The sequence below is a fragment of the Lutra lutra genome, chromosome 7 (genome assembly GCF_902655055.1).
Source record: "Lutra lutra chromosome 7, mLutLut1.2, whole genome shotgun sequence".
NCBI classification, from domain to species: domain Eukaryota; kingdom Metazoa; phylum Chordata; class Mammalia; order Carnivora; family Mustelidae; genus Lutra; species Lutra lutra.
Genome location: NC_062284.1, coordinates 48940002 through 48953103, shown reverse-complemented (window position 1 = coordinate 48953103; position 13102 = coordinate 48940002). Strand labels below are relative to the sequence as shown.

The following is a 13102-nucleotide window of genomic DNA, read 5'->3' as shown; positions in this document are numbered from 1 at the left end:
TACAAAGAGACAAATGACCACCCATTATCATCGTCTTCTCTGGTTCTCTCAAAAGCCTCTAATCCACAAATGCACCCTCAGAAATCATCATTTTCATCATCAGGCACAGAGAAGTTAAGTGACTTGTCCAAGGCCACACAGCTAATAAGTAGAGCCCTGAACACAGGCCTCCTAACTGGAAATCTGAGACTCTTTCCTACACCAGAATATTCTTTGGAGCAAGATTTTTCAGTGTGTGGTCTAAGGCTCATCTGAGCCTCGCAGATTCTTTGTGAGAAATGCTGATCCCTGGGTCCCAGTCCAGACCTACTGAACCCAATATCTGGCGGATGGGCCCAGAAATTAGATTTTAATTCCGCTTTTCTCCCACCTGCAGGAAACACCCAGCTAGAAAGACACACATTAAAGTCTGAGAGCCCAACCCTTCTCTACCCACCATCAATAACACACATTCCAATCAAGCAACCAGTTGTCCCCTACTGCATGTGTATCCTGTGCCGTGCAGCCTAGATTACAGATGTGCACAAGGCGGGGGCGGGGGGACAGGAGGAATGAGTGGGCAGCCCACGGTGGAGTCCAGTTTCGTTGAAGGATGGATTCTCCTAGAGAGAAGCCCTACAAATGGTCACCTTCACAGACAGAACCCGAATAGGTGTTCTCCTAGTAGATGTGCCTCCAAGTGCAACAGGCCACCGCCAGTACCCAGCCAGGACCTGGCACACAGCTAGAGCTCAAGAGCCCTTTGTTTTCGTTGGTTTGTTTGTTTTAAATATTATTTATTTAGGGGCGCTTGGGTTGCTCAGTGGGTTAAGCCTCTGCCTTCGGCTCAGGTCATGATCTCAGGGTCCTGGGATGGAGCCCTGCGTTGGGCTCTCTGCTCAGCAGGGAGCCTGCTTCCCCCACCTCCTGTCTGCCTCTCTGCCTGCTTGTGATCTCTGTCTGTCAAATAAATAAAATCTTAAATATTATTTATTTATTTATTTGAGAGAGAGAGTGAGAGAACAAGTGAGCACAAGCAGATAGAAGAGCAGAGGGAGAGGGAGAAGCAGGCGTCCTTCTGAGCAGGCAGCCCAATGTGGGGCTCAATCCCAGGACCCTGGGATCATGACCTGAGCTGAAGGCAGACGCTTAACCAACTGAGCCATTCAGGCGCCCCTCAAGAGCCCTTTGTAAATGGATATGCTGTTGGCCCAACTTTGCCATGATCCATGCCTTCCCCTTCCTGCCAACTCTCCTGTTATCTCCGAACGCATCTTGGGACAGATGAGGCAAGGATGATTTCCCTACAGGAAATTTCCATGGGAGGGAAAAACAAAAGGAAGCCCCACCATAGAATCAGGACACCAACTCTGGGAATCTGAAATCAAAACTTTGCATTTGATTTAAATAAAGCCAGGAGCCCAGCTTCGAAGTTTTCTTGTGACTGAAGGAAGGAGTTCAGCTCCCATAAGGAGATTCCCAGGGAGTGTCTCTCACGTGCAGGCAAATCCTCTTCCCACTGGCCTGGGGTTGGGGGGTGGGGGGTTGTCCCCTACCTCCATCTTCTCCTCTGCCTGGGTCACTGTGCACCCTGCGGGGATGGGGGGGCCTTTCCCTGCTCATCACTCCTTCCTCCCTCCCCACCTCAGCCCACACTGCCACCCACTCCAATCTGTCTGCTCTGGTCCCTGCCCAGGTCTGTCAGGACTGTTCAGGACAAGTCCTGTGGGACACGGACCACAGCCCAATGAGCACTGCTATCTGCAAGACCTCCCTTGCTCACTCAGGACATCAACTCTGAATCAGGATTACATCAGCGATGCCCAGGCTGGGGTCCCAGGTGCTCACTCTCGATCCCCTTACACGGTGCAGAGATGAAGTGTTTAATTTTAGTAGTTACAGGTTTATTTTAATTTGCATTAGAAATAATGTAACATGCATGCCAAATCCATAATTTCACAGATATCACTGCTAATAAGGCTAAGTTAAAAAATAATGAATCAATTACAAAAATATAGCATGAAAAATATAGCAGAGACCTGGCAAAAATTCAATCTGATAGGGGAGTGCTAAGAATTTCTCTGTCCCTTCCAGGTAGAACATTCTAGATTTCACAGTTCCCACGAAAGAAAAAGAGAAATTCTATCTCCTGTTCTTTGCTGGTGCATCCCTGGCCTGGAAGGTCTTCACCCCTGTTTCCTGCCCAGCCCGTTAGCTTTCAGGGCACGACTCAACTTGGACTTCTCAGCCCCAGACTCCTCAGAGCCCATGAACAGCCAGCACCTCTCCCTCAGGGACTAGTCTCCACTGTGTCACACCGGCTCTCTCTTCCCCAGAAGACAGTCTCAGCATCGTGATGGAAGGTGCTGACCCCAGGGCCTCTGAGCCAGACTGCAGACTTGTGTCTGCTCTTCCTGGGCAACCTTCATGAGTCCCAGATGCTGGGGAGGGGGAACCTGCTGGGCTTCCGGCCCCTCCCCAACGGGGACCCCTCGCCCCCCGCCACGGTGGGGAGACAGGCAGTGTGATTCAGCCTCCCCAGCACAAGAGGCTGAGGGAGTCACTTCTTAGCCCACATCTGGTGAGCAGGACAACAGTTTCTCTTTCTGCTCCAAGGACAGCCCCTGGCCTGGCACCTGGGATGGGCTGACCCAGGCCCATTGATAATGGCTCAGCACCACACTCCTCCCAGTGCGGACTCCACTGCAGGGTCTCTTGGGTGACTGTGAGGGGAAGGGTAACAAGAGCCAGACTAGAGCCACATAGCCCCAGATGCAGTGCCTTTTTTGCTGCTGCCTCAATGTGTGACTTGGGAAAAACACTTAACCTCTCTGTGCTACCTCTGTCTGCTCTTACATAAAGGAGGCCAATAATCCCCACTGCCTCCAAGAGGGCGGAGGAGTCAATGCCAAGATGCTGTGATATGCCTGGCCCAGGCCTGGCCCCATCTGGATGCCCACTTCACAGAGCAGAATAGAAAGCAGGAGAGGAAGAGCTGGGCTCCCACTCCCCCTTATTATGAACTCCCCAGAACCCTGCAGGTTCAGGGGTGGGACCTGCACCCAGGTCCTCAGGGCCCCCAGCCTGGGTCTGCCATGGCTGGGGGCATCCCACGGGCCTCCTGAGAAATGCCTTGTTCCAGAGCTCTGGTGACACTGAGGCCAGCTGACCTGACGGGCTCTCGGGAGCCCTCCTGTGACACCCATGTTTCCCTGGGTGGAGCCCGCAGCGGCTGGATATACCTGGATCTATTTTCCCATCTGACTTCACGACTCTTCCTCCTCCAACTCTCCTCCACTCTTTCCCTACTCTCTCCCCCACTTTCTGCACTGCCCCCGTTTTCTGCCTTTCTCCCCCATCCCATCTCCCCATTGCCCCATCCCCCAGGGCGTATGTGCCCAAAGAAGCATTTGTGGTCAAGGCTCTTGGTGGAGGCACCTGTATTCTCCTTGAACATATCCCACTGGTGCCCCTCACAGCCCAGCATCCTGCAGGGGGTGGGGGGAGGGGGGGAGGGGGGGCTGCCCTGAGCCCAGCCCTCCGGCTTGGGACCTGCACTCAGCAAGCCCATTCTTCCAATGAGCCTGCCTCCTTGGGCTGGGCTCCAGCAGACCCTAGAATAAGGCCAGCCTGCTTCCTAGGAAAATGGAGAACGTCTTTCCAAGGGCTTTGTTCTCAGCAAGCCCACTGCTGGCTTTCCCTACTGGCCAGTAGGCTGGGGCTGGATCTCTCAGCTGGGTCTTCAGAAGGGCCCTGGTAGACCAAATGGTTGTTCACAATAGGATGAACACGCGGTGCTCCCATGGGTTTCATGTGGCTGACCATGGTCCTCATCACTGGGTCTGCACCCTCACTGCACATAGGCCCACACCGAGAGCATGGCAGAGTGCTGGACCCTGGGTTTCCCCTCCCCTCTCTGACTCCTGCTAACCTTGGAAAAGACACTTTGCCTCCCTGAGCATCAGGAGCTCCATTTCTAAAAGGAGATCTGTAATTTCTGATTATGTGGTTGTTTGAAGAATCAAAATGAGATAACGTAGGTGCAGGTCCCATGCACCATGCCACTGCTGCTCCCATGGGCCCAGGCCGTTGAGGGGGCCCGGGAAAGCCCCCCGCACAGATCCTGCTTTCAAATACAGAGAAGACAAAGCCTGTACCTGACACATTCATGGTGGTTAGTGCTTGGTGGCAAACAGACTGCGGGACGGAAATGTTGTGGGGATGGGAGGTCAGGGAAGAAGAGCATCAGGGTGGGCTTCCTGGGGGCAGAAGCCCACAAATGCTTCCCTGTCCCAGGCACCACGAGAGCATGGGGCTGCACATGATACCCATGGGGGAGCTCCGGCTGTCCTTGTACAGGGTGGGAAACACCCAGTCAAACTTCAGATAGTTAGTGAGCACAAGGGCGACTGGAACCTGGTCTTTCAGACTCCAGGGTCCAGATTTTAATTTTTATTTTATTTTATTTTATATTTATTTTAATTTTATTTTTATTAGGAAAGATTTCAATGCATAAAAATAGTTGGGGGAATGGTAAAAAAAAAAAAAACCACCCAGCACTTGGGTTGTCATTAACATTTTGCCATGTTTCTCTTTCTCCGTGTGTGTGTGTGTGTGTGTGTGTGCATGCACACATGTGTGTCCTTTTTTTTTTTTTGTGAAATCATTTGAAAGGAGGTCGCACACATGACTCTCACCCTCTATTACGTCACCATGCATTTCCTACAAAGGAGGACAATTTCCTACATATTACCACGTCTAAGAAAATTAACAAGTCCTCAATTCCGTCGAAGACCCAGCCCATAGGCAGAATGCTCCGAATTCCCTTTTACATCCATTCCCTCTCATGAACAACCAGGACAGAGGCCACCGGGTGCTCCCATGGGTTTCATTTGGTGGTGATCTGTCTTTTGCCTCCTTTCAATCTAGAACATTCCCATCATCTTTTTGTTTTGTTTTCTTTCCTTTTTTTTTTTTTTTTTAGTGGTATTGACTTTCTGAGCACACACAGTCAGCTGTGTGACAAAACGTCCCAGCAATCTGTCCCATATTGCTTTCTGACAGTTTCAAAGTCATCCCTGTGTTGCCTGTAAACTTTAGGAGTCAAGTGTAAGACTTTGATTCGATTCAGGTGAAAGACAGCCCTGTTATTCATCGCTTGGCTTTGGTTGGGGCAAGGATGGAGAGGAGAAGGCAGATAGAACGAGTCACATGCACCTGATCTGACTGGTGGCAGGGAGGGACCTGCACCGCACGCACTGTGGACCCAAGCAGGGCGACCTCGGGCCCTGGAGGGCTGATCTTTCCACCCGCAGTTCCCAAGGGGCTGACTTCACTCTGAGGTCAGCTGGCTGCGTGTGCAGGCAGAGAACAGAAAGCACTCCTCCCTCTTCTGCCAGAGGAGGAGGCCCTGCCAAGGCTGGGATGGAGCCGCTGCCCAGACCTCAAAGGGAAGGCAGTGTGGCAGCCAAGAGATGACCTAGAACCTGGCCCTTTGTCTTTTACCCCATCCCCCCAAGCACAGCCTGGATCCTGGTGGGTTGCCCCAGCTCATTCTAGTGAGGGTGGGACACACACACACTTTCTCTCTGAACTTTTCAGGGCAATCAGCACAGACTGAGACAAAGTTGAGCTCCCTACAAGGGAAGACTTTCTTAATGGTTAATGCTGCCCGAGGTGGGAAAGGAAGCTGCCTTTAGAGGTAATGAACTTCCCATCCCTGGAGGGGTTCAAGATTCTGGTGGATGACCTCTGATCAGGGTGGTTTGGAATAATGAATGGGACCAGCCGTGTTCCGGCCCCAAGATGATATCACAGAGCTCCTCTATGAAAGGCGCTGTGTTGTAATAGAAAGGGGCGCAGGGTCAGAATGCCCAGCGGGGGTCCTAATTCTGTCACCCTGGCTCTTCCTCTTCTGTGAAACAGGGAGCCTGATGCCGCAGAGCTGGGCTATGGTGACCCTGAATGACAACCACTCTCGTGGCAACTGCCATTTCTCCCAGGGTGTCCCAAGGGCTGCTTACTGCTACTCATTCTAAGCTCTAGGTGTGTGTTTTCTCTCATCTGTTACTAGCTTGGGGGTTACCTGGTCATCCACCCCCTTCTGTGCACCCCACCCCGGCCTGGTCCCGGACTCCTGTCTAGCAGGACCCTCACAGTGACTATGGTTGAATAAAGCATCAGTACGGTGGCCAGGCGCAGGCCGAGGTCAGACACAGCTGCCCGGCTCCCCAGATGGAAGAGGGAGGAGTCCCTCAGGAACCTCACCCCAGGGCTGTGACTTCAGCTTCCTGAAGTTTCGAGTTGCCTTCTCAAGCTGATGTCCCACTCCTGCCCACAGGATGAGGGTCTGGTCCTTACCCTCCCGCACCAGTGCTTCTGGGTCCACGCCCTTCCACGCAGTGTTTGGCCTAGCAGTCATGCAGCCCCATGTCCTTGGGGCTCCTTGTCACCGGGAAGCCAAGGCCTCTGCATTCACCACAGCTCTCCTTGCTGCAGACAGCACAGTATCAGCAAGGGACCAGTATCTGCAGAGCCGCGCCAAGAAGTCCACGGACGTCATAGCCACGACCCAGGCTAGACACTACCTTGTTCACCTCCCTCCACCCTAGTGGACCAATGCACAGAGCTGGGCAGATACCATAACCTCATTGAAAACATGCAGTACCTCTGTGACTCATTTGAGGCTCCGAGGTGTTAAGAGACCAGCCCAAAGTCACAAGCTATGAACATGGCAGAGCCAAGGCCAGCCAAGAACTTTTGACTCTTAAGTCTACTGTTCTTTCCAATATAATACACATCTTCGCTTCCTTTGGCCTCTCCCTAAACTTCTACCCCTTCCCACTTGCTCCATAGAATCCAGGATACTCATGATACAGAAGTGTCAAGAAACTATATAGTAGGCAGTGTCTGGGAGTCAGAAAGAATCCAAAGGTTACTATCTTGTTATTTGTTAGCTGTGTGACTTTAGACTAGTTACTCAACCTCTCTGAGCATTGATAAACATCTACCCATAAAAGGCAAATAATGCCACCTGGCTCACTGGATGCGGTGAAGGTATCAAATCCAAAGACACCCGACAAGGTGTCCTCCAAACATTAGCTCCGCCCTCTCCCCTTGTCCTGCAAGGGAGAGTCTCTGACCTCAATTACGTGTTTACTTGGGGAGGCCAGGATCTGCCAGGAGCACGAGGGGGCTGGGCTGGGCTGATGGTCGGAGGAGGGAGGGAGAGGCTCTGGCCTCCAGATGTGCACAGCTGCTGGGCGACTCCCCAGCGGTCTCTCCCCGGGCCCAGCGCCATCCTGGTCTCCCTCGGAGAGGGGGAGGGCCCGGAAGGAAGAAGCATTCATTTCGCAGCTGAATGGCCCTTATAGCCTCTTAAGAAATGGAGGCTGCCTTTTTTCTCCTCTGAGATAATCACTATGTACACTCCACATGGAAGCAAATTGTATCCTGTCCTCCGATCCTAAAAATGATTTACTGTGGCCAGCGGGCGCATTTTCTAGATGATGATGACTTAAATTCAGTCCTTTAACTGGAACACAAAAATGTACCAGGGCAGGTTTTTGTTTTTTTTTTTCCTTGCCTCTGACTCAGGTGACGGGGGAGTTCATCATGACTACATCCTCAGTGGAGAGCCCAGAGCCCAGGACCCCTCTGGAATTCAACCTGACAGCTGCTGGGCAACCCACTGGGGTCTGTGGGAGAGCTATTTTCTGTCCACGTGCTGCCAGAGGAAGGCTGACCTTTTCCTTCCAGTGGGGATCACTAGCTACATGATGTGGGTCAAGTCACCTTCCTTCCCCGCCGACTCAGTGTCCTCCTCGGTGTCCCAAATCTCTGTGAGGATGGGACAGGAGATCACAGGGGTGCTTTGCAAATGGTGTGCCACTGTCCCAAAGGGCACATCTATTATCACTATTCTTGTCTCATTCGACCACGACGATCGGGGTCCCTAAGCGACAGCCAGTCACCTGGCCCTCCTCTGTCTCTGAGCCCAGGGCTGGATGCATGGGAGGGACCCCAAACTGGAGAGAGCAGAAGTGACCACCAGTTGGGGGCCTGAGAAGTCCACCAGGCTGGGTGGCTGGACTGACTAACTCTAGGCTTCTGTGAAATGAAGGGCTATGGTCTCTTCCTTTCAGCAGGAGTGTCCTTTCTCTCAATAGAGCATTACTCAGACCTCCAAAGTGTACACAGGCCGAGCTGGAGACACTTGTGTTCCTCGAGAAGGAAGCTGGGAGCACCTTCATGCAGTGGTCTGCAAATACACTGCAGAACCCTGGACCCTTGTGGAACCCAATTTGAGAACCCCTAGTATGAGGAAAGTGCCAGAAACCTGCATTGCAGCCAGCTCAACTCCTCATGTGCTGGGGGCCTTCAAGCAATCCCTCCTTCTACCATAGGAGATGTTTGGGCCAAATGGCTCACCACCCAGCTCTGCCACTTTGTATCTAGCCCAGGACACAGGGTTCCCACTGGCTTTCAGGACTCCTGAGAAGATGCTGTGGCCACTCAAGCAGTTACCAGCATGCCACACCACACGTGTTCTCTCTGACCTGCTCTCTGACTCCTGGATCTGCTGGGTCTGGGCCTCCAGAGAGTTCCTGAGGGCCTGTCCCTCAATCTTTGGCTCCCCACAGCACACCCAGTGTCAGCAGGGGCACAGGGGTGGGTGGGGGATGAGGCTGGCTCACTGCCCCTGCCCCACCCTCCACCAGAGCTCCCAGCTCCACAGCATGCATGTCAAGGAGACCCACATTCGCACCCTGGCTGCACCCCAACCTGGTGTGAGGCTCCGAGCCCATCGGAGACCCGGTTCCCTTCGTCTGTGACGTGACCTGCTCAGGAGGACCCCACTCCCCTGCCTTGCATTGCTTCTCTCACCTCCTGCAGCTCTTTTCTCAAAGGCAATCTCTCAGTGAAACCTGCCCCCAGACACGTGTCATTATCAAACACACAACGCCTCTGACACATCTGGTGGGACCCTTGTCCTCTCGAAGTCAGCTTCAGGATGGCAGGCATTTCCGTCTCTCCCGTTTCACTGTGGCATCGGCAATGCCTAAAACCGTGCTAGGTACATGGTCACGACTCAGAGAATGTGCCTACCAGGGGGTCTGGGGCAGGAGCGTGCTGGTAAATGGTTACCAACCAGCTCGTTGAGGGAAGGGGTGCCCTGGTTTTTAGTATTTTCCAGTTTCCATGGCCTAAATGCTCTCACCATGACTGTGGCATCACTGAATGTGCAGCTGGTCCGGAATTAAACAGCAGTGGAAATCAGATGATGGAGAAAGAGGTAGAGGCTACAAGGCAGACAGACCAATGGATGGATGGTGCGAGGCTCTGTACGCTGCGGGATGTTGACCACTTCTCTTAGTGCAGTGGCTCTTAGAGCCCTGGTCTGCTGATCTCCTAACCTGACTGCACACAGGGATCATCTTAGGGGCATGTTATGAAGGTGCGTCTCTGTGGATGCCCCCTTTTGAGGATACTTCCTCTAGCCCCTATGCCTAACAACTGCCCAAAGCCATACCATCCCACGTGGCAGCTACTTGCTATGTGTGCCTGATGAATTAAAATGAAATCTAATGCAAAATCCATTTCCTTTTTTAGACGAACCACATTGGTAGCCATACACTGGCCATACATCACTGGCCATACATGGCTAGGGCCTACCATCTTGAACAGTACAGATTACAGAGCGTTTTCATCCCTGCAAAACATTCTACTGGACAGTGCCAGTAGAATATTGATTAGTCCTCAAAAGTCACATCCTAGAAGAGACTGATCAGACTGAACCTCCATATCCCATAGTTCCCAGCCAGGATGCAGGGGAACCAAGGAAAGCCATGGTCTGGAGTCACCCTAATGACACGCTCTTCGCCTCCAGCAAATGTGGAATGCCTGGGTTCCAGGCCGGCATGCCCACCCATTCCCAGAGCCTATTGAGCAAGCCCTTCTCCGCCATGAAATGGGATCCCTCCCAGCTCTGTCCTATCCCTCATGCTATCAGAGCAGATCAACGTGGGAATGAGCGTGGCTGGGATGGCACTTTCTCAACAGCCTACAGATGGGAGGATCCAGCTTTGGCTCCCGAGGATGCTGCCCACTGCCCATCACCCAACACACGTCCAGCCAGACACGAAGTCTATTCCTGGAGCAGGCTTCTGCCCTGAATCCCTGCATCTTTTCTGTTCCGCTGAGCAGGACTGGACACGTGAGGAGAAGGCTGCCGGCCTGCGCTGCTCTGAGCTTTTCAGGAGAGCTTCCCACCTACCACAAGATGGCTGCCGGGCAGAGAAGTCTTTCCAGAACACCCCAGGTTCCGTCCTGTGCTCTCCTTTTCCTGGCTTAGCACACTCATGACAATAGCTGATGTTGAGGTGCTCATTGTGAACCAAGCATTTTATGTCCATTACATCCCCTAATCCTGATAACAACCCTAGGAAAAGAAACAATAATAATCTCCATGGACAGAATCACCTGGGCTTCTAAGCTTATAGGAGTGGAGGAGCTGGAGCTGAACTCAGGTCTGACACCTGGGCTCTTCCCGGCATCTTTGCTCCCCAATCATGCTGGATGTGATTGAGGGCGGAGACTAGGTCTCAGTCTCCCTCATTTTTCCAGGACTTATCATTAGACTGGATATAGTGTTGCTACATGTTTAGCAAATGCACAAATGAGTGGAGGGATGAGGACAGGAATAAGGAAAAGGGACCCCGTCACTTCCCCTCAAAGCCTCCAAAAGCCCCCTCAGCCCTCCCAGATCACAAACCATGCCCCTTTCCTTCTGGAGATCTGCAGTATCAGCTCTCAACTTGTAAGATCTGACCTGGGCAGAAAGCTGGGAGAAGGAAATGTCTGCCTCTCCAGGGGCCCGACTTTTCCTACATGTGGGTTCTGACACCAAAAGGCTCTCATGCAACCCACCAGAGCTTGTCAGAGCAGAAAAGCACCTTTGGGTCCACTAAACTCCAGCCTCTTGTTTCATAGAAGAATGCCCAGAGAGGGGAAGTGATTTGTCCAAGGTCACACAGCAAGTTTATGTGATAACCAATGCACACTGCCAGACACCTGTTGGTGCAGGGTGAGGAGGGGTGAAAGGATGGGGGTGTGTGCAACACAGGGTTACCCATTTCCTCCACAGGCATGCCCAGTGGGAAGGTCTGGGGTAGGCGGGCCCAGCCCAGAGAAGCGCCCACCCACCATGGGGGTTCTGAGTTCTATATTCCTCTGCCCAGTGAGGGAGGAGCAAGGGAGCTCAAAGCAGAGGCCCAACAGATGGTTTCTATTTGCAGCCACTGAGCCGGGTCTGTGCCAGACTTCTGACCTATTTTGAGGAACTGAGGACCCACTGGCTCAGGGATGGCCTCCCACTCACACCCCTTAACCCAGTTTGGCAGGGGATCAGATGGGTGGTTCAAGGCCAGTGGAGATGGAGAGTGGAAGAGGAAAACCTTTGAAAATGAGGGTGGATGTCTGCAAGCCTGAGCTCCAGAGAAGCAATCCTCAGAAGCTAAGCCCCAAGCCACCTGTCTCAGAGTCATCCCCGGGGGTTGTCTGTGGAAATTCACACGGTTGGGCTCCACTTCCCGCCTGTAGGATCATGCTCTCTGGGAGTAGACCAGGGAATCTGCATTTGAACAGAGCTCTCCCCACCCCTCGCCCCCAGGTGATTCCTGCTCTTCAGTGTGCTATCTGTGGGCCAACAGCACTGGCATCTTCTGGGGGTCGATCAGAAATGCAGAATCCCAGGCCCTACGCAGGGCTGAAACAGAATCCAGTTTTGCAAGATCCCAGGTGATCTGCAGAAATGTCAAAGTTGAGAAACAGGGCTTTAGTTCAGTGCTTCCCAAACCTGAGTGAGGGCCTGGTAAAGCATAGACCACAGGGCCCCGCCTCCACAGTGTCTGATTCAAGAAGTCTGGGGTGGGGTTGGGGGCAAGTCTCTGCATCTCTAACAAGCAGCCATGTGATCTGAGGGGACGTAGGCTATGGAGCAAGGAACACCTAGTTCTGTGACCTTACATAAATCCCTTTGCTTTGCTGAGTCTCGGTTTCTCCATCCGTGAAATGGACAGAATTCATACCTTCCCCTTAGGATAATTGTGAGGTCCCTGTGAAATAGTGACGTGTGCGGAGCACTGTGGGAACTACTATATGAGGGTTATTATATAAATACATTGGTTCCTTAAAACGATTGCAGTGATCTCCTTTGTCCTTGACACCCATCCTGTTGTAGGGTGAGTCAATCAAAGAGAGGGCCTAACACGTTCCTCCAGGGCTTTACTCTCATTCCTAGACTGCACAGCTAGCTGCCAGGCCAGGCATACAGTAAGTGCTTAATAAGGGCTGGCAGCATTCCACCCCAGACTTCTGGTTCTCGGCCCGATTTTCTTTTCCCCACAATCTCAACTTCTCACACCCTCCTCCGTGGCTCTCTGGTCTCTTGCTAGGCGAGACTAAGCAACTTCTTTTTATTTTTTTAAAGATTTTATTTATTTAGTTGACAGAGATCACAAGTAGACAGAAAGGCAGGCGGTGGGGGCGGGGGTGGAAACAGGCTCCCTGCTGAGCAGAGAGCCTGATTCCGGACTTAATCCCAGGACCCTGAGATCATGACCTGAGCCGAAGGCAGAGGCTTTAAGCCACTGAGCCACCCAGGCAACTTTTTTTTCAAGGTTGTTTGGTAGTTGAGGCTAAAGGCTGGGCTGGGGAGACCCTCCAGACTCTTCACCTGTGAAATGCCCTGCCTGATGCTTAGGATGATTGGGGATCCTACGTGCAGGTGCCTGGTCCTGAGCCTCGTTGCAGGGCTCCTTCTCTGTGGCAGGACCTACTCACCCAGGCATCCCCAAACGTTCGGGGCTCAGCCCTGGGTAGTTAGACCTCACATGTGGATGCCGCTTCTGTCAAGGAGACCTTCTAAAACAGCGTGTCAGGGATGCTTCCCTGGAAGGGGGCATTCAGGGCCCCCTGTGGAGCAGAGTCCCACGAGCTTTCATCGGGGCCTACCGGGGAGCCCTTCCACGTGTTAGTCCCTGTGGCCCGGGGTCCTAGGACCACCTACTTCACAGAATAAGACCTTGCCTCCCTGTCACCCGGCAGTGCAGACAAAGATGGG

The 13102-nt window shown here is 52.7% G+C and overlaps 1 protein-coding gene across 2 annotated transcripts in view; it reads right to left on the bottom strand.

The window, feature by feature from the left end:
- Positions 1 to 13102, bottom strand: part of CORO2B (coronin 2B) — a 127964-nt gene that overhangs the window by 62128 nt on the left and 52734 nt on the right. The gene's annotated exons all lie outside the window — the stretch shown is intronic.